General features: G+C 38.2%; 1 pseudogene; it reads left to right on the top strand.

Annotated features, from left to right (window-relative positions):
- The first annotated feature begins 4026 nt into the window (after nt 1-4026).
- Nucleotides 4027-11322, top strand: LOC140010654 (uncharacterized; annotated as a pseudogene).
- Nucleotides 11323-21857: the final 10535 nt, after the last annotated feature.

Raw genomic sequence — 21857 nt, 5'->3', positions numbered from 1 at the left:
TTTTATTTGTTTCACTATGAATTGTTAATGCATGACGTCATCACACTAGTCCAACGCTAGTTGTGACTTTTTCCTCTATTTACTTGCTAGTCCAATGCTAGTAAGGATTTTTAGAAATGGGTTAGTCCAATGCTAGACCCTCTAGGCCGACTTGCGCTAGATTCATTTTGTGTGATATTCATTACATTTTCATGCATATTTTTTTATCTTTAGGATTTTTCTCATATTGTATAATATTCCCTATTACATTACCCCATATCCTCTATATGTGTTAATCATGTCATTTAGAATTGCATTTCATTTAAATTAGTTCATTTGCCTGTTCATATTAGGAGAATTATTCTTTAAATATGGGAAATGGGGTGATTATAACTTTTTAGTTTAAATACTCCATTAATCCCTACATAAGAAAATCATGTCACGAATTTTTGTCCCCCATACCCGTTATGCTTGCATTCATTTTTCTTTGCTCACTTATACCTTATGTATATAATTTAATTTTCTTTTCTTTTCTTTTAATTTCATCATTTGCATACTCGTGACACCTTCAAGGAATTATTTTGGCCTTCGCAATTAATGTGATTGGTTCAATTAAACCCTTGAATGAACATTTTGATCTTTTCGATATTTTATAAATTTAGGTTTGCATCTATGTAAGAAACATCCAAATATGATAAAATCAAGGGTTAGATTAGGAAAATTTTGGCTAAAACCTCGCAACTAGCTTAGACTAGGTTGAAAGGGTGCCTTAGGTTTGAATTAATTGAACCTTTGCCTTCCCTTTCTTCAACCGTGACTCCCGAACTCATTTTCTCTGTTTTCAAAGACCTGGAGTTGTCGAAAAGGGTTTTATTTTATTTTTGTAAAAAATATTTTTTGGGTGACTTGGTACACCAAAATCCCATACCAAGTGGCGACTCCTATTTTTTCTTAAAAACCCTTTTAGACTAAATTTTGGACCCAAATTGTCGCATTCTTTTTAAGTCCCATTCTAGGTCCTTTTTTTTTATCTATTATTAATAAATCACATCTTTTTATAAACACCTTCTTATTTACTTTCTTTTCCATCGCGAAAAATGGGGCGCGACAACTTGGCGACTCCACTGGGGACGCTAGAGAGTCCAAGCACTTGGTTTAGTCGTTTTTTCTCTTTTTAACCCTTATATTTATCATATTTGGATGTTTTAGGTTGCATGTTTCTTTTTTAGGATGTTTTGCATTTCACACTCGTAATCGTTCCTCGTCTTACGTGTATGTGATGAATGGCTTATTTATTCATTTATTTATTTTTTCTCGTATCGCGCTTTGCATTTGGGTGGGGGAAAATATCACCGTAGAGCCTCCACACGTGTTTTAATTATAATCTCTCCCCTCAAAAGGAAGCACTTCATACGTGCATGCATTATTTTTACCCTATTTTTATTTTTCTCGTGGGCGCCATCCCACATCTCCTTGTAGGATTAGGATCGATTTCCTTAGGTAGGCGGATGGTGTGCTCTGTGCCCATAACGATGCCTAAGGGATCACTCAAGCCACCGACCGAAGGTTTTGGGATTGATGACCCTTAACTTTTTGGTCTGAAGGCTTGGGAGCCTGAAACCTTATCGAGTCTAGATGCATTAGTAAGCCAAACCTCATGCATCCATATTAGAAATTACCTATGATAGAGTCAACCTATCCAATTAGGAACACTAAGCACGAGGGGAGGGATTTCACCCCTCTTTCTGTGCTTTATTTACTCTTCATTCTTGTATCATTTATTGTCACAATGTGTTATATGTTACTTGTTGAACTAACATCTTCTTGTTTTCCCTTTTTCTGCATACACAAACTTTAGAAATAAGAGTCCTAACATGGTACTCGTTTAAGATGAGACCGCCTCTTATATCAAGCATGTTTAAATTTCAGTCAATTGCATATGCATATGTATTGCACATCATTTTAGGCTTACCCCGGCATTTAAAGGGGGTACTTTTAGGTCACATTTCAATTATTTCATTGTATATTTAATATGCTTTAATAAATTGTCATCATGCATTAACCATAGAGGGAATGCCGCATAGGGAATCCCACGGTAGGAATAAGTCACATTTTGTCTCGGATATGTAATCCAATGAGACTTGCATGTTTATGATTTTGTATGGCCTAAGGGGTAAAATCCCGAGGTAAGGTACTAAGAGTGAAATTCCTCCTCAGATGGCTCCGTGCAGAATGCTGAACCAGATACCTCGGGAACTAACGGACTGGAAAAATGATATGACACATGAGGTGAAAAGACTGTTCAAATATGTGGGATATTTACCGAGTCTTCTAAGCATAACCCCAAATGTTGCAATCATTCAAGCTCTACTTGGGTACTGGGATCCAGAAGGTTCTGTTTTTCGATTCGGTGAATGTGAACTAACACCAACTTTAGAAGAAATAGAAGGATTATTGCAGATACCTGGAAAAGGTTATCCTATGATATATCCAACTAATGGAACAAGGGAACAGTTTTATAGGTTTTTGGGATTAAGGCAGGCTAGTATGAACCAACATCCGGATGCGAGATCATGCCCGTTAGAGTTTCTGTATGAACGATTTGGAGAAAGAGGGTCCTATGAACAGTACCGAACCGATTTTTTTATAAGTAAGGAGCAATGGGTAGAGAAGCGAGTGCAAGCGTTTGGATTAGCTTTGATCAATTTGTTGTTGTTCCCGCAAAAGCATGGAAAGATCACATTTTTCACTATCAACATGGTTCAGAGCCTATTTTCAGGGATTAATGGAATGACCCCTACCTTGGTGCCTGTAATCATTGCCGACATCTTCACGGCCGCTACTGAATGTCAAAAGAAGAGAGGTTTCTTTTATGGGTCAAATTTGATACTCCAAATGTGGGCAATGGAGCATCTAGCGAAGAGAACGCTCAATCCTTTGGGATCTTGTCTCCCCGCAGAGAATTGGATCGAATCACACCGAGAAAGGGTCAAAAAGTATTATCGAATTGCATCTCCGACTCAGTTTATTCAAGAGTTCGATAACCTGGCACCTGAGAAAATACAATGGGTTTTGGATTGGACGAAAGTTAGGGATCCGGCTTTCACGACTACCCAACACAGTTTTATCCCCCTAGCAGGCACCAATGGATTGGTCGCATATGTTCCGCAACGAGTCATGAGGCAATTCGGGTATCCGCAAAGAATTCCGATGATACAAGAGATTGAAAATATCAGACTCAACACAGTTGCTGAAAGTCGGAGCATGGTATTGGAAGCTTGGGGAAATCTTCTTAGTTTAGAGAACTTGCACTTGGATCAAGTCAACAAATTGGAACCTAAGATCATTTCAGAATATAATGAGTGGATCAAACTGACAGTCGAACAAGCAAGAGAGAAAGCACAGTCTGCTTCCGCTAGCCCTGAAGAACAGATAGACAAGCTAAAGAAAGAGCTCGAGGATTATCAATTACAACTTATAGTGGCCGACCATGCCCTGGAAGACGCCCGAGCACAATTAAAGTGGGAGACAAGAAAAACTGAAAAGTTGGAGAGAGCCCTGGATGCATTTGACAAAATTCGAGAAGGAATTCGGAAGCTTAGTATAGGAAGTTCTAGGGAGTCTCAACGTACTAGTTTAGCAAGGCATGAGGATTTTGTAAAAATGGTCAGTCGAACCATCAATGAAGCTGTACAAAATGACTGAACTTGTCAGTGGTTAATGAGAATTTCTACTTGAATTTCTACATTCACTTACAGGTTTGAAATTGGAATTTTACCCCGAAGGTATTGCATCATGTTAGGCCGACCCTTGGCACAAAAAGGGCTCCCCATAGGACATGCATCCGAATTATTTAAATATCTACTAACTCATGTTTTTTTTCCTTTCTTTTTTTCTTTTTTCTTGAATAAATTACAGCAATTTGACAGAAAATCCAACCCTAAATGAGTTTCTTTTCCCCCCTATCAGGTATTTTTCACAATTGCTATCCAAAGAAGCCCCATCATCACCAGATCCCGAAGTAGAGCCTTGAGACAGTCTGTAAACATGAGTTCAGCGCCTGAAGCTTCGGAAAGATCTGCTATGGTTACATCACCAGACTTCACAGCATTGGGAGCTCAGTTAAATGAGGTACTTGGCAAGTTCAATGAGTTAAGTGCTGAAATGGCCGCACAAAGGCGTGTAATTGATCAGCTGGTCGCTAGCAACAATAGTGGTGGGGTCCCAAACGACCAAGAACCTATTGATAATCACCCACCTGCACAAGACTATCAACCACCCCACACATCCAATACCCAAACACCTTTCTTTCCTCCTTGCGCTAACCCACTTGAAAATACCTTCACCCGACTAAATTCAGACTTTTCCTATATGCATCCGAATTATGTATTGGTGAACCCAACCAGTAGTCAAATCCCTCAAACCCATCCACAAACCAATCTGAACATTCCCCCCAACCCTCAGGGACCCCACCACCATACTGCAGAGCCTTTTGTACTGGATACTGGATCTCAAGGGAAGGCGGCGATGGAAGAACAACCTACACCCATTGATAAAGATTTGTTAAGAAGGTTGGACCGATTCGATGATTTTATGAGAAAGAATCAAGGGTTGAGCAGGCATGGTGGTTTGGACTATGATGAATTATGTCTTTTCCCAGATATTCAGCTACCGTTGGGATTCAAAACCCCTAAATTCAGCAAGTATGATGGAACTGGAAATCCTAAGACGCACCTCAAAATGTTTGCCAACAAGTTAGGTAAACCTGTGGATGATGAGAGTTTGCCTATGCGTCTATTTCCGGAAAGTTTGGAGGGAGATGCTCTAGATTGGTATTCAAATTTGAAGTCTGAAGAGGTCAAAACCTGGTTGGATCTATCAACTGCTTTTGTGAAGCAGTATGAATTTAACTGTGAGTTGGCACCAACACGAACCACACTGGAGGGTACGAAAAGAAAGCCGTCGGAAGATCACAAGACCTACGCAAAACGGTGGAGAAAGTTAGCTGCCAAAGTGGAGCCTCCTATGACTGAGGAGGAGATTGTTCGTACTTTCATCAAGGCTCACGATCCACCCTATTTTGAAGAGATCTTTCGCATGACTGGAAGTCCATTTGCTGCTATCATTAACAAATTGGAGGAGTATGATGAATTTGTCAAAGCAGGAAAGATTGTTAATGTGTCTGCATTAAAGTTGCAATTAGATGCTCTACAAAATCAAAGCAACAATGGGAAAAAACCCCCATTCAAGAAGAAAGAAGGAGAAACTGCTTTTATATGGGATCAGGGCCCGTCTTTCAGACCCAAAAACCATCCCACCTATTATTTTCCTTACCCGTATTACACCAATCCTCAACCAGTCTACCACACCACTACCCAATTCCATCATTCTCGACCAAATCATTTGAATACCTCGCCCTTACCTCCAACTCCACAACCTGTTTTTCAAAATCACTCTCGTCCCATTTACCATTCCAGACCAACCCTGCAAAACAATAACCCTTCTCAAAATCCTTTGCAAACCAGTGGAATTCAAACTCAGAGGCAATTTCGAACCTTCACCAACTTGGGCCGACCTATTGATCAGTTGTATGAGCAATTAAAAGCAGCTGGAAAAATTGGCACTGTTCCTCCCAAAATCTATCCTAGAGGTCCTCCTGCCGGTTATGATCCGCATGTAATCTGTGCTTATCATTCTGGAAGTCCAGGTCATACCACTGGCAATTGTTGGGCTTTAAAACATAAAATTCAGGACATGATTGACTCTGGAGACATCCTTCTCAGAAGAAAGGGAGAGCAGGGACCAAATGTTAGTAAGAATCCTCTTCCTGAGCATGGGAGCACTGTGGGGGTTATCATTGCTGATGAAGATTTTGTCGACCCCAGTCAGTACATTGTAGATGAAACTGAAGTAGTTGGCGTGATGGAGACTGACCATGCGGAGATGAGGAAACTACTGTTTGTTAAAGAGTCCATAACTAAGGATAGTGCTGAGAAAAAATTAAAATCTTTTGTGTTTGAGAAAGATGAGCCGTTTATGGTAGAAGGAGGGCCTTCCGAGGTTGACAATTCTGAGGTTCCTTTTATTTTGGATCTTCCTTCTTTTGAATGGGATATATCAGAGCCTGCCATTCTCGAATTTCCAGAGCAAATGCCTGTCAATAACTTGCAAGAGGTACCATGGAACTACGAGGAGCCCAGTCTGTTAATTGGGGGTAAAGATTGTTTGAAGGAAGATATATCTACTATTACTAGATCTGGAAAAATTGTGGGAAACTCCGATATTGATGTTCAATCCAGGGCCAAAGTTAAATCTCCAACACCCAAGCCTCGTGTGTCTGAAAATGAAGCTGTAGATTTTCTGAAAATGCTGAAAAGAAGCGAGTACAAAATAGTGGAGCAGTTGGATAGGATGCCTGCTCAGATTTCTTTTTTGAATCTTCTCTTGACTTCCGAGCTGCACAGAGAAGCATTGCTCAAAATTCTGAACGAAGCTCAAGTCCTTAAAGATATTCCGGTGGATAAATTTTCTAACATTGTGGGGAATGTACTTGCCGCTAATCATATTACCTTCTCCGATGATGATCTGACTGCAGAAGGGATCGGGCATAACAGAGCTTTGTATATATCGGTCCGTTGCAATGGAAAGCTGTTGCCGATGGTTTTAGTGGATAATGGGTCAGCGTTGAATATCTGTCCATGGAACACTCTCACCAAGCTTGGATTTCTTGATATTAAACTCCGTCCATCTGCAACTGTGGTTCGAGGATTTGATGGTTCAAGGAGGGAATCTATGGGTGAAGCAGATCTCGTATTGGAGATAGGCCCTGCTCAATTCCAAGTTACTTGCCAAGTCATGGATTTCTCCAGTGTTTACAACATTTTACTTGGAAGACCTTGGATACATGCTTCCAATTCAGTGCCATCTTCTCTGCATCAAATGTTGAGGTTTATTACGAATGATCAACTCATTACTGTATTTGCTGAGGATGACTGTACCATGATCATTGATGCAAAATTCAAAGGTGAAGACAGAAAAGGGACTCCAATTTCATCTCATCATGTTGCTGACATAGTCTCTGTAGGATGGGCATCTAGGGATAAGTCGTTCACTCAATCAGATTTGCCAGAGGCCAGTATTATGATGGCTAGGGAGATGATCCGAGGCGGATACGAAATAGGAAAAGGTCTTGGGAGGGAATTGCAAGGAATTTTGGAGCCAATAGAGATCCCGACGCAGAAGGATACATTTGGACTGGGATTTCATCCAACTGCTAAGGATAGAAAGGAAATGCAAGCTCGGAAACAAGCCGAAAAGAAGGGCAAGCAAACTGCCTTATATATCCCTCCGCTATATCACATTTTTCCTCGTCCATCGGAGGTGATTATGCCTGAAACGAAGAATCCTGTGGAGGAGATTGAAGTGGACCTGTCTCAGCTATTTGTCGGGGCTACTTGTGAGGAGGAGCCATCGGAGAATGCAGAATTTTTGCCAATTACCAAAGGAGCTATTCAGAATTGGACTGCTGATTATCTTCCCTCTCGAAGGGAATTTCGGTAAATTTAAGGGGATTGTCTTTTGTCTAGATCACATCCAGATAGGACAGTAGTCTGGATCTTTTGTTAAAAGAAATTGCTTTCATCTTTTAAACCTTTATTCTTGTTTCAGTTAATATAACTTGCTTTGTTCAAGAAAATTGCTGAAACGAAAATAAAGGTTTGGGTTAAATATGTCTTTAAATAGCAATCATGTCTGTATATTTATCTTTTTGTGAAGTCACGATGCTTTTTGAATTTAATGAAATGAAAGGCTTCTCCAGTATTTGCTATTTGTTTATTACTTATGTTCTATTCTATTTTCAGATGGCCACAAATAAAATCTTTTGACCCTTTGGATGTCACCATTTTGGAATTCGATGGCTGCAACCTCGATATCTCTCATGAACTTGAAATCATGCAATCTGAAATTCAAAGCGAGAGCGATATTGAGGAAGAATTTGAGTCTATTTCAAGGGATTTAAAACAGTATGAAGAGAAACCCAAACCCAACTTAGAAGAAACAGAAATCATCAATATTGGCACGAAGACGGAGGTTAAAGAAGTTAAAGTCAGCATTCATTTGAATAGGAAACAAAAGGAGGAAATGATTGAATTCTTAATGCTTTTTCAAGATGTGTTCGCATGGTCATACGATGATATGCCAGGAATCTCTACAGACATAGTGGTTCACAGGTTGCCAACCGATCCAAATTTTTTACCTGTAAAGCAGAAGCCACGTAAATTCAAACCATAAATGAGTCTCAAAATAAAGGAGCAAATCGTGAAACAGCTCAATGCTAAGATAATCATGGTGTCTCATTATCCCATCTGGCTATCGAATCCTGTGCCAGTGCCTAAGAAATCTGGGGAGGTGCGAGTATGCGTTGATTACAGAGATCTGAATAAGGCCAGTCCGAAAGATGATTTTCCTTTGCCAAATATTCATATTCTTTTGGACAACACTGCTGGACACGAAATTGAATCTTTTGGTGATTGTTTTGCTGGGTATCATCAAATCTTAATGGCAGAAGAGGACAGAGAAAAAACCTCTTTTATCACCCCATGGGGAACCTTTTGTTATCGAGTGATGCCTTTCGGGTTGAAGAATGCTGGAGCCACTTATCAGAGGACAATGACTACCATGTTCCATGACATGATCCACAAAGAGATGGAGGTTTATGTGGATGATATCATAATTAAATCCAAGAAGGTTGAGGACCATTTGGTTGATTTAAAGAAGCTGTTTGAAAGATTGAGGAAGTATAATTTGAAGTTGAACCCTGCAAAATGTGCTTTTGGAGCTCCGGCGGGTAAGTTATTGGGTTTTATTGTCAGCAAAAAGGGTATAGAGATAGACCCTGCGAAAATAGAAGCAATTCGAGATATGCCCATTCCAAAAAGTCAAAAAGATGTGAAGAGTTTTCTTGGAAAGATCAATTTCATTGGCCGATTCATTGCACAGTTAACCTCTACCTGTGAGCCTCTGTTCAAACTGTTGAAAAAGAATGCGCCGATGGATTGGAATGAAGATTGTCAGCAAGCTTTTGATAAGATCAAAAATTACTTGTTAAATCCTCCGGTCTTAGTGCCACCTCAGCCAGGGAGACCTCTGATTATGTATTTGTCTATTCTTGATGAGGCTGTTGGATGCGTTCTGGGACAACATGATGAATCTGGGAGAAAGGAGCAAGCCATCTACTATCTGAGCAAGAAATTTACAGCATATGAGGCTAACTATTCTTTCCTTGAGAGAAGTTGTTGTGCTTTAGCATGGGCAGCTCAGAAGCTGAGACATTATTTGCTCGGTTATACCACTTACCTGATTTCCCGTTCCGATCCTCTGAAATACCTGTTGGAAAAGTCGATGCCCACGGGACGTATGGCTAAGTGGCAAATGATCCTTTCCGAATTCGATATTGTCTTCACAACGTAAAAGGCAGTCAAGGGTCAAGTTATAGCAGATCATTTGGCGGAAAATCCAAGAGATGATGATTACCAGCCATTGCATACCTACTTTCCTGATGAAGAAATTCTGTTCGTTGGAGCAGTTGAGAACATGAGTGAGCAGCATCTTGGATGGAGGTTATTTTTCGACGGTGCGTCAAACTCTTTTGGAGCTGGAATTGGAGCAGTTTTAGTGTCGCCTGAAGGGAAACATTATCCTGCTACTGCCAAATTACAGTTTCCGTGTACTAACAACATGGCTGAGTATGAAGCTTGTATTTTTGGATTGAAAATGGCATTGGACATGGAGATCAAGGATCTGATAGCATTCAGTGATTCTGATTTACTTGTGCACCAGACGCTTAAACAGTGGGTAACTCGGGATTCAAAAATTATGTTGTATCATTGTAACTTGCTTAGTTTGGCCAGCAAATTCAGGAATTTGGAACTCAGACATATTCCCCGCACTCGTAACGCCTTTGCTGATGCTTTAGCTACTCTGTCTTCGATGATCCAACATCCAGATGAGCTGGTGATTGAACCTATACAGATCCAACTTCAGAATAGGCCAGCGCATTGTCTGGTTACAGAAAGGGTCACTGATAGTCGCTCCTGGTACAAGGATATTAAGGAATTCATGAAAACGGGATCTTACCCTCCTGATACTGATTCTGTTGCAAAAAGTTTCTTACGCAGGATGTCAGCAAGATTTTTCTTGAATGGAGAAGTGCTGTATAAGAAAACATCTGATTTGGGCCTTTTGAGATGCATCAATGAAGAGGAAGCCGATTATATGATGAAAGAAGTGCATAGTGGGGTTTGTGGGCCACACATGAATGGGCATCTACTGGCTAAGAAGATCATGAGAACAGGATATTTTTGGCTTACCATGGAGCATGACTGTGTAGATTTTGTTAGAAAGTGTGTTAAGTGTCAAATGCATGGTGATGTTATACGTGCTCCTCCTACAGAATTGCATAGTATGACTGCTGCATGGCCATGTTCGATCTGGGGAATGGATGTAATCGGAACTATTGATCCTCCTGCTTCAAATGGGCATCGATTCATTTTAGTGGCAATTGAATATTTCACCAAGTGGGTTGAGGCCGCGTCCTATAAGCACGTGACTAAGAAAGTGGTGTCGGATTTCTTGAGAAATAATATCATCTGTCGTTTTGGGGTACCAGAGACGCTGATCACTGATAATGCCAAAAACCTCAACAATGATATGGTGGATGGATTATGTGAACAGTTCAAGATCAGACATCGAAATTCTGCTATTTATAGGCCTCAGATGAATGGAGCCGTTGAAGCCGCAAATAAAAATTTGAAAAAGATTATCCGTAAGATGACTGAAGCACACCGGGATTGGCATGAGAAGCTGCCTTATGCACTAATGGCATACAGAACTACCATCAGAACTTCTACTGGTGCAACTCCTTACTCTCTTATGTATGGAATGGAAGCAGTCCTGCCTGCAGAAGTTGAAATTCCTTCCTTGCGCATTCTGATGGAAGCTCAGATAAAAGAAGCTGAATGGGTCAGAGAACGTCAGGAGCAGTTGTCTCTGATTGATGAAAAGAGGTTGAATGCCGTGTGTCATGGACAATGTTATCAGCGACGAATGGCTCGGGCTTACAACAAAAAAGTCAAGCCCCGCTTATTTGAAGTTGGAGATAAGGTTTTGAAACGGATTCTTCCAATGCAAGATGAGGCTAAAGGGAAGTTTGCTCCCAATTGGCAAGGACCATTCATTATTAAAAAAGTGCTATCCGGAGGAGCGCTTATTCTTATGGAAATGGACGGTCAAGTTTTTCCCCAACCAATCAATGCAGACATGTGCAAAAAGTTTTTCATTTGAAGAAAAAAAAAAAAAAAAAAAAACACTGCAAGAGACGGATTTCAGGCATACTTCCTCTCATTTTTCCATTTCGATATTCTACCCCTAATTTTTCTTCTTTCCTTTTGACTTTTCATAACCATTTTCCTTTTCGCTTGGTTGTCCCTTAAGATCACTAACCCCATACTGGGGCAATTCGTTTCTTAAAAAAAGAGAGAAAAAAAATAAATAAAAAATAAAAAAAAGAGAGAGAAAATAGAGATTCTGTCAGAATTAAACTGGGACAAATTTTATCTCTTTCTCACCCTAGATCGGGGTAAGTTTTGAAAGAATACTATCTCAAATGATTGCAAACCCATCATATGATCCGCTGTCAAGCCTTTCAAGCCTTAACCTTTCCTTTGCTACTCTATCCGATCCTAATCACAAGAACCAAAATTGCCGAATTTCGTCTTTTGCAGTACTTTGAAAAAAAAAAAAAATTTTTCAACTAGCAAATGATGTAAATACAAACTTTTCTGAAACATGTCAGAGAAGATTGTCTCACTGATGCTACTCATTATCAGAGTATGACTGCAATGATACAGTTGGGATTAAACTTGTCTTGTCTATGTCTCTGGGTGAAAACCTGAAAGGGCACCTTCTCTAAAAAAAAAAAAAAAAAAAAAAACAAAACAAAACAAAAACAAAAAAAAAAGAAAAAAAGAAAAAAAATTGAAAATGAAAAGGGTGGGGGTAACCTTAGTGAAAACCCGAAAGGGCGCTGAGGTAGGGTTTTGGAGTACAAGAGAATCAGCGGCAGAGAAGAAGATGTTGAGGTCTGAAAGCTGGTGACTATGTTGATTTGGGTCTCGTTTATACTGTTGTTCTTTTGCCGACAATGAATTCCAAAATGGATGACTACGAAAGGGTCAGATGGAACATTTTTCCTCATCAAAGGCCATCCTCTAAATACGAATCCAAATTTTGATCCTTGGGTCTGTATTCAAAAATTCAACAATTTTGTTTTACTATTCTATTTGCAATTTATTTATTCTGTATCATTACTTATTTTACATTAGCATTATTGCATAATATTTTTTTTTATTTTTAATTAATTGTTTAATGTTTCTCATTCTTTGGGTCTTATTCAAAAGACAATCCCTTATAATTTATCCCACGGAAGTCATGAAATCGAAAGTCCTGTGATAATAAAGTACTGTCAGTTGACATTCAACAGTTGCAAGGATTTTGAAGGGGATTACCGACCGAACCTAAGGGAGCGATTTGGCGATACTGAAACTCATGTTTACATGGTTCTCAAGGCGAATGGATCACATGGTGGCGGCAGTATCTTCATTACCACTGTTTCGTTTCTTCCTTTTTTGCAGGAAATTATGTGACACAATACTGGCTTAATTAAACATGATTCACACTGAGGCAAACGGTAAAAGGACTGAGCTCCAAGTGTTGCTATACATTTCCGAAAAAAAAAAAAAATCATCATTATTCCCTTCCTTTTAAAGTTTGAAAAATCAAAAGAGTTGCAAGTCCGCCAAGTAAGTTTTCTTGGTTTATTACTACTTGAGCAACATGCATTTTAATCTTTCAGTTTGATGGTATTGAACTTGCATTTTAATTTCTTTCAGTGTTTAATTGGGCTCGGGTCAATCCCACCAATCTGTTAAAAAAAAAAAAAAAAAAAAATCAAATCAGAAGATCATATTTAAATTTCTGTTGGTGAGTCTCAGCGTCCACCACGCACCCTTCTATCTCCCATTCTTGACAATTTAAATTCCTGTTAGAGCGTAATCGCGTCCCTCCGCGCGTCAATTTAATTTTCTGTTGGTGAGTCTCAGCGTTCACCGCGCACCCTTCTACCTCCCATTCTTGACAATTTAAATTCCTGTTGGAGCGTAATCGCGTCCCTCCGCGCATCAATTTAATTTTCTGTTGGTGAGTCTCAGCGTCCACCGCGCACCCTTCTACCTACCATTCTTGACAATTTAAATTTCTGTTGGTGAGTCTCAGCGTCCACCGCGCACCCTTCTACCTCCCCTTCTTGACATTTAATTTCCTGTTGGAGCGTAATCGCGTCCCTCCGCGTATTTTTTTTTTCTAAAAGATCAAATTTAATATCTTGTTGGTGAGTCTCAGCGTCCACCGCGCACCCTTCTACCTCCCCTTCTTGACATTTAATTTCCTGTTGGAGCGTAATCGCGTCCCTCCGCGTATTTTTTTTTCTAAAAGATCAAATTTAATATCTTGTTGGTGAGTCTCAGCGTCCACCGCGCACCCTTCTATCCCCCTTCTTGACAATTTAAGTTTCTGTTGGTGAGTCTCAGCGTCCACCGCGCACCCTTCTACCTCCCCTTCTTGACATTTAATTTCCTGTTGGAGCGTAATCGCGTCCCTCCGCGCATCTTTTTCTAAAAGATCAATTTAAATTTCTGTTGGTGAGTCTCAGCGTCCACCGCGCACCCTTCTACCACCCCTTCTTGGAGCCTAACCGCGTCCCTCCACGCATCTTTTTTCAAAAAAAAAAAAAAAAAAAAAATCAAAAAACTCAAATTTAATATCTTGTTGGTGAGGTCTCAGCGTCCGCCGCGCACCCTTTTACCCCCATTCTAAGCAATCACATTTAATTTTTTGTTGGAGCGTAATCGCGTCCCTCCGCGCATCTTTTTCTAGTTATGAGAAGTTATGTTTCTTGACTGTTTTGATTAATAATTGTGTTGTCTCATTCATTTTGTATTTCATGTTTAGAAGTTCTGATAACTCAGACTTTTTCGACTTTGCAAAAATCACAGTTGGTCAATGCACTTGTTTCATTGTGGTTTACTTGTAATTCGAACTACGTTTGACCTGATTCCCATGGTGGGATACGTAGGCAACTCTACATGAGTTCGGTCACATGTTTTGCAATATTATCGCATCATTTTGTCCAATAATTTCAGCCAAGTGTTGGCTTGTTTATTTTGGCTCAGGTACAGCTAGAAGAGACAGGTAAACAATTTGGTGTCTACGTCTTTGTCTTGAGTTTCTTTGAAACTCTAGACAAAGAGGGGCAAGCTGTAGACACCAAATTTTTGTCAATTTTTAATGTTTTCCTAAATTTTTATCTATTTAATAAGTTATCTATTATTATTATTATTAATGTGTAATTTTTCTCATTTTTGCAGGTTTATTTTAGAAAAGAAGAAAAAAAACAACAACAAAACAAAAACAAACAAAAAAAAAAGGGAGAAAAGTTAAAAGCAAAAAAAATTCAAAAAAAATTCAAAAAAAATCAAAAATCAAATCAAAATCAAATTATTACTAAACTTACACATTTTCATCATTTTCTCTACCAAAACCCCTATTAACCCATTCTACACTCAACTCCCAGGGGCTTTTCTTTTCATTTGGCAGAAGCCATCATTTTGAAGGAAACCAAACCCATTTGACTCCCTCTTAGCCATGAGTTTTTGCTCTGCCAACACTCAACATTTGCAGAGGAAAAAACACGCACAAAAAGCTAATTTGGCGACCCATTTTTCCTCACTCGGCTCTCTCTGGAAAAAATCAGACAGGCCACAAAGAAAAAAAATTCTCCACTCTTCCTCCCCCAAAAATACATCCCTCGGCCCTCTCTAGTTTCAGGAGACCAAAAAGACAAGCCACAAAAAGGAAAAAAAGCACTCCAATCCCTCTGGACTCACTGGGCAGAGGCAGAAAAAAAAGAAACGCACGAGAGAAGAGGAAGGGAAGCTCTCGGAATTTTGCAGCCTGACCCCTCACTCTCCCTCTCTCGGACTTGGGCGGAGGAAACAAACAGAACAGAGAAAAAAAATCGTCCCCAACTCCTCTCGGTTCCATCTCAACCTCACACACACCTACATTGAGGTATTTTTTTTAGTTTTTGTCTAGCACATTAAATCAATGCTTCATTGTTTAGTTTTCTTTCATTTCTGCTGGCTGCCTCGTATTGTTGTTGTTGCATTGCTGAAAATTGGGAAATGGCATGAACTAGATGAAGGAAAAGGAAATGATGTCTGTGAATGCATATTAATTGTTTGAAAAAATGCCAAAAAGATTTTAGGGACTGTTTTGCCTTAATGTAGTCTTTTATTATTGTTTTCTGGTTAGTTAAAATCATAGTTGTATTGTAGAGGTTATAAGGAGTATTGTAATATATTTTTTATGATTTTTGGTGAAAGATTTGGGTGTTTTAAAAAATAAAAACTGGACTGTATTTTGACTTTTTGGCCACTTTCAGATCATCTTTTGTAAAAACTAACTCCGGAAATGGAACCTACGCGAAAAATCGAGTGAGGGGGTGTATTTTGGTGAAATTTTGTGATCGGAAAAATGGCCGGCGACCGGCGGTGGCGGCGCCGGCAGCCGCCATGTCAGCCATGGTTGGCGGTGGCGAGGAGCTTCAGCCGGCCAGCCAAGGAAAAGAAGAACCGGAAGGGTAGAAGAAGAAGGAAAAGAAAAAGAAGAAAAAGAAAAGAAAAGAAAGAAAAAAGGGGATTGGGCTAATGTTTATTTTTTCGGTTGGGCCAAGAGCTAGTTTTGTTAGGTTTTGGGGTTGGGCTTTGGTTTATGTTTCTTTTGGGTTTCGGTTGGGCTGGGAGGTTAGAGCCCATGTGTTTTTGGCTGGGTTTGAGTGATAAAAGACGGGCTGGCCTGTGTGTTTTGGCTTGGGTTTTCAGTTGGGCTTAGGTATGTTCGGCCCAAGTAAAATAAAAAGGGAGGCCCGATGCCCTTTTCTTGCCCAAATCAGAAACGAACTTGCACTTTAGCCCCTATTTTTTGGAGTAGTTTCATTGTGGCCCAGAATATTTTAATTTTATTTCATATAGGTCCTTATAGTAATTTCACTTTGGTCCCTAAAATTTATCTTTCATTTAATTTTGACCCCTGAACTTTGAAAAAATATAATTTTTGTCCCCAAAAGTTTTTCAATTTTTGCAATTCAGTCCCTAATGAATTTTGACTCTTTTTATTGTGATTGTTTCTTTTATTTAATAGCTAATTATGTCGCTTTTGAATATATTTAACTTGCAATTTTTAGATGTTCTTAAATTTCTTTGCGTTTGACATGTTAACGTGAATTTAGTGTTTTAACATTATTATTATTATTTTCAATTAAAGTGGTGCCATGATTCTTTTGTTCATTGTGAGTATAAATAGGACAATTTGACTCCATTTAGTCACCACTTCAAACGGGAGGTACCCCTATTTTTATTATTTCAATGTCAATTATGTGCTCTTATGTGCTCCTATGTGTTCCTATGTGTTTATATATTTTTATATGTTTTATTTATTGCATTTAAATGTTCATTTAAATTTTCTTATATTATATTTGTTTAGTTTATTTTTATAATGATTCAAGAGGTATTTAAATACCTCAAAAATGTAATAGATAGGATAATTAGATTTGTTTTATTATATTTTTTCCTTCTAGTTTGTAGTTAGGCACTCCCCGATGTAATAGATAGGTTGCGTGTTTATGTGGCTTATGTGTTATGTGTTTTATCCGCTTTTCTTAGGATTCTGGCATCTAGATATTATGTCTACGTGTTATGTGTTACGTGCTCTTATGTGTTTATTTGTTTTAATTTATGTTTTATTTGTTTCACTATGAATTGTTAATGCATGACGTCATCACACTAGTCCAACGCTAGTTGTGACTTTTTCCTCTATTTACTTGCTAGTCCAATGCTAGTAAGGATTTTTAGAAATGGGTTAGTCCAATGCTAGACCCTCTAGGCCGACTTGCGCTAGATTCATTTTGTGTGATATTCATTACATTTTCATGCATATTTTTTTATCTTTAGGATTTTTCTCATATTGTATAATATTCCCTATTACATTACCCCATATCCTCTATATGTGTTAATCATGTCATTTAGAATTGCATTTCATTTAAATTAGTTCATTTGCCTGTTCATATTAGGAGAATTATTCTTTAAATATGGGAAATGGGGTGATTATAACTTTTTAGTTTAAATACTCCATTAATCCCTACATAAGAAAATCATGTCACGAATTTTTGTCCCCCATACCCGTTATGCTTGCATTCATTTTTCTTTGCTCACTTATACCTTATGTATATAATTTAATTTTCTTTTCTTTTCTTTTAATTTCATCATTTGCATACTCGTGACACCTTCAAGGAATTATTTTGGCCTTCGCAATTAATGTGATTGGTTCAATTAAACCCTTGAATGAACATTTTGATCTTTTCGATATTTTATAAATTTAGGTTTGCATCTATGTAAGAAACATCCAAATATGATAAAATCAAGGGTTAGATTAGGAAAATTTTGGCTAAAACCTCGCAACTAGCTTAGACTAGGTTGAAAGGGTGCCTTAGCTTTGAATTAATTGAACCTTTGCCTTCCCTTTCTTCAACCGTGACTCCCGAACTCATTTTCTCTGTTTTCAAAGACCTGGAGTTGTCGAAAAGGGTTTTATTTTATTTTTGTAAAAAATATTTTTTGGGTGACTTGGTACACCAAAATCCCATACCAAGTGGCGACTCCTATTTTTTCTTAAAAACCCTTTTAGACTAAATTTTGGACCCAAATTGTCGCATTCTTTTTAAGTCCCATTCTAGGTCCTTTTTTTTATCTATTATTAATAAATCACATCTTTTTATAAACACCTTCTTATTTACTTTCTTTTCCATCGCGAAAAATGGGGCGCGACAATCAGATGCTGGCGAAGACAACATCGGACGTCCGATAAATAATGCAGTACTTCGGACGCATGAAGAGCTGCATCACCAGACGTCCGAAAGAATTAAAAAATTCCAGCTAACTCTGTGAGGACTCGAAATTTTTTTATTTTATCGAATATTGGTAGTTTGTTTAAATATTTATTTACTCATTTTTCTCCAAATTATTTATTTCGATCATTTAAAATCCATTTATATGGAACGACGCCTCATTTATATTTTTTAAAGCGTTTTGTTAGAAAAATTCACTTTTCGAAAACTCGTTTAGTTTGGAACAATGAGTGCATGTTTTTCGAGACTATATTTGAATCGAGAGTGTATTGATATTAGAGAGTTAACAATGATCAATGGTAGATCAAGAAAGGTTCATTAAGGAATTAATACTCGACTCATGTAAAGACTCACAAAAATTTACCTATTTTAAACTCCAAATTCTAGCTCATTTAATTATTTATTTGGCCAATTGCCCCAAATATTATTTTCTAACCTTTTTAGACCTAATTAAAAAGATCTATGGCTTAGTTATATTTTTAAAGTGACTTGTTTCAAAATTTAATTTCTGAAGACTCGTTAAGTAAAAATAGTGAATATGCGATTGGAATAAATAATTGAATCGAGGATACAATAAGTTTGGAAAAATTAGAGACATGTACATTAGTCTCAAATTAGGTATTTTTATGTTTAAGTGCTCAAGTATTAGTTAGTAATACAATCGTTATAAGAATTTTTTTGAAAGTTAAGCGTTATCGCGCAAAATTGGAAATACGCGTTTTACGCGCGCGATCAATTAAGGGACTTAAGACCATTATTTTAGACTATTAAAAATGAATAATAATAGTATGAATGGAAGTGCATTAGAGGTTTAGTGCACAAGTGAAACAAACCCGAGAGGAAACGAGCACGAAACGCGCGCGTTCGCGCACTATCCTTAGTTGACTTTTGGAGCAATTTTGTCCACACATTCTTAAGCTTTTAGTGGACCCATCACACCAGATGAAAACCCTTCTTTTCTCACCTTAAGTGCACGGCTAGAACTCCCATTTTCACACCAAAACAGCCGACCAAACAGCAAAGGAAAGAAAGGAAGAAAAGCTTCTTCATTCTTGCACCAATCTTCCTCCATTTCATCTCAAAATTTGCATCCAACTTACAAACCACTTGGAGATTCACTTAGGCAAGGAGAAGAGCTTCATTTCCACGGTTTTCTTCAGGCTTCAAAGGGCCAAAAATTCTGACTTGAACAACCACCAAAGTAGGTAATGATCCAACACTCTAAACTTGTCCTATGGAGGTTAAATTACACATATGAGCTTGAATCTTCACATGGGTAGCTTGTATTGTTGGAAAATTTTGATGGTGGGCTCTATGAACTCCCACTCTTGGGTTGTTGCTGATTTGATGATTGATGGTGAATATATTGTTGGTTTAGTGGTTAAAATGATGGATTAATGGTGTGTAATTGATAGAAATTTCATTGGGTGCAAGAAGTAAAAGTTTCCGATTTTACCCCTGCCTTGTTCGGCCATTTTAAGGCCAATTTTTAATGATATAATGGATTGAATCTGATATTTATATGACGTATTAGATGTGTGAAAAATTTCATTGAAAAATAATGAGGTTTGGTTGGGCAGATGAATTTTTTTTGTGAAACTAGCAAATCTGGAAACTGTTCACGTATGGCTTTGACCAGCGGTGGTGTTTCGGCCATAACTCCGTCCTCGGATGTCAAAATCATGTACCGTTGGTGGCGTTGGAAACTAGACATTCCAGGCTTTAATTTGAGATAAAATGCACGTTCTGATTCTTTGTGAGTGAGCCGAACCAAACGTTTTAAGATAGCTGTCCTGTTGCTCTGTTCAACTGGAATGAAGTGATAAGGCAGCAAATTGATGCCCGATTTTGAACTAGTTGAGTGCCAAATTTTGGAATAATTTCTTCTGTAATATTATAGCCCTATGAATGTATTTTTCAACGACATAAACCATGCCCCATTCGGAGTTAAATTGACTGAGTTGTGACCAAAACAAGAGGACTGCCCTGTTTTGGAAAAACCGAAATACTTGGACTGGTTTGGGACAAAACCTGGGAGTGATCTTATTAATTGAAGTTTTTGATGCTAAACACTTACCAAAGGTATCATGGATGTATCTTAGACCTTTATTTCACAAATGAACCATGGTTGGATAGTTTTCTTGGTTAAACGATTTGAATTGGGAAATGAAGTCAAAGACAGGTTGCTTTAGAAATTTTCCTGAACTTTGGATGATTAATTAACTACCTTTCCGAAGGTATTTTTCCCTGAAATTTCATAGAGCGGTACCTTTCATATAGGAGTAACATACTGCAAAATTTTATACCAATCCAAGTTCGTTTTGACACTTAGCTAAGGTTCCAATTTTTGGAAACTCAAATCTGGAAATTGTTCACCAAACTTGAATTTTTCCAACTTCGAGCTGCCGTATCTCGGTGCTCGAAACTCCAATTCTCAATCCGCTTGTTCTGCCCTAAACTTTACTTGCACCTCTAATTGAGTTATAAATTTCAAGGGCTAGTTTGCAATGAGTGAATTCTGCCAAATTTCCAAAGTTAGCGAAAAACCAACCCCAGCTCAATCCTGAACATTCTGGAACAGTGAATTCAAGCTCATTTTTGAGTACTTTCCACTTAGATTCATGGAAACGTGTATTCTAAGAACTTTTAGTACTTTCTAAGAGATTTCCAACGGTATAAATTTTTCCAATTTTGGACTTGTAGAGAATGAGACACGATTTTCCAAAGTATGGGTGACAAATATGAAATTTCCGAACTTAAAGGAAATTGAGAGTTGCGAACTCTCTATTTTCCTTCGATATTGCTAAACCGTTTTACACTTGATTTCAAAGATGAAAATCAGATTTCTCTTGTGTTTTAAAACCCCATTTTTTTAGCCTCGATTTACGAGTAATCAAGACTCATTTTTGTGAAATTTTCTTAGATTGTACAAGTGTGCAATCTTCCTCGATAATTAGGGGTTTTAAGCGATAGTGTGTAATAGACAATTACTATTTACTCAGGTGCTCAAGGAGACTTTCAAGAGGATCTCGAGGGGAACACCTAAAGGCTCGTTTACGCACTTACTCCCTTATTTCGATTGGTGAGTGTCAAGTGCATGAACTTGTTGTTAAGTGGTTATCTGTTTCTTATCCGTTATGTAAATTTGAAATTTTGAGACGAGGGTATACTTTATCGCATTCGTTCTCTTTCAAATGAAATTATATTCGAATTTTCCTATGTGAATTCGTATCCGACTTGTACATGGTAATGTGGATGTGATTTGTATTTGTGATTCGTATACGTGATCCGTATTTGTGATTCCTATTTGGAATTGTCGATTTGAGCGTTGCTCATCGACTTATATCCGTATTCGTATTCGTATTCGTATTCGTATTCGGGGGACGCCCAAACTCGTTGGTTAACTTTGCGAATCGAGCCAGCATGGGTTTGGTCGATAAGTTTAGCAAACCATGAGATATTTGTAGAGCATGATCTATTGGAGAGATCTTGTTCGGCATTACTCGTGCAGTATTGCCATGATATACTCGAGTATTATCAAAAAAATTTGATGGGCGGGCCCGGTAAGGGGGTGTAATGGTGACGGGATTCGAAGAAAAGTGGTGCATCTACGGATTTGATACTTATGTGGTTGACGGAGTGTCAACGTGAGATGTGATCAAGACTTCGACTCGACTACGTGGAATTTAGCTCCTGAGAGCTACAGTATCCTTGAATTGTTTCTGTTTATTTTTCCTATTCGAAATGTGAATTATTCAAACTTTATGGCTTTACTTACTATGTAATTTGTGACTACTTG

Source organism: Coffea arabica, chromosome 7c (assembly GCF_036785885.1).
Source record: "Coffea arabica cultivar ET-39 chromosome 7c, Coffea Arabica ET-39 HiFi, whole genome shotgun sequence".
Taxonomy (NCBI): domain Eukaryota; kingdom Viridiplantae; phylum Streptophyta; class Magnoliopsida; order Gentianales; family Rubiaceae; genus Coffea; species Coffea arabica.
The sequence above is the reverse complement of the archived record's forward strand: the minus strand, read 5'-3'. Positions and strand labels throughout refer to the sequence as shown.